Here is a 583-nt window from a genome sequence, read left to right on the forward strand (position 1 = left end):
GAAACAGAGAAGAACAGAGTTAACTTAATTAGTCTCGAGTCTTCTTCATCTTCTTCATTCTTCAATCCATCTCTCTGACCTGCACGTATACATAATAAGAAGAAACCAAATAGTTAATATTCAAGTCTGAATCAATAAACAACTTAAAAGAGAAACCCTAGAATTTTTAAAACCTGTACTTGGCCGTCGGTCAAATCAGAAGAAGAAACACCAACTCCGAAAACAAACAAGCAACGTCCTCCGATCCTCACTTGGCACCATATCCTTCTGCAAATTCATCAAACGAGATACTCAAGAGTTAGAAGACAAGACAAGAGAAGATGTCTTAACTTAATTAAGAAAATAAACCCTAGAATTTGTATACTTTAACTTGCTCGTTGAAGAAGAAACGACCATGGAAACCCTAATATATCAATTCGAAGACAAAAGAGAAGAGACGGTGAGTGAGTGTACATTTTATCAAATTATTCTCTAATTATAATGTAAACAAGAAAATCAAACATGAAACTGAACTTACACGCGATGGATTGGGAAGAAAATTTACAGTGGTGCAAACCTGTACCTCCAGATGTATTCATCATTC

At 35.2% G+C, this 583-nt stretch overlaps 1 long non-coding RNA gene across 1 annotated transcript; it reads right to left on the reverse strand.

Moving 5' to 3' along the window:
• On the reverse strand, positions 1-583 carry LOC104774744. The gene is made up of 4 exons (XR_765481.1): positions 518-583; positions 365-403; positions 174-267; positions 1-79 (listed from the first exon to the last, which is right to left on the reverse strand). It is a non-coding gene; the product is annotated as an uncharacterized LOC104774744 (long non-coding RNA).

The sequence above is a fragment of the Camelina sativa genome, unplaced genomic scaffold (assembly GCF_000633955.1).
Source record: "Camelina sativa cultivar DH55 unplaced genomic scaffold, Cs unpScaffold05154, whole genome shotgun sequence".
Classification (NCBI taxonomy): Eukaryota; Viridiplantae; Streptophyta; class Magnoliopsida; order Brassicales; family Brassicaceae; genus Camelina; species Camelina sativa.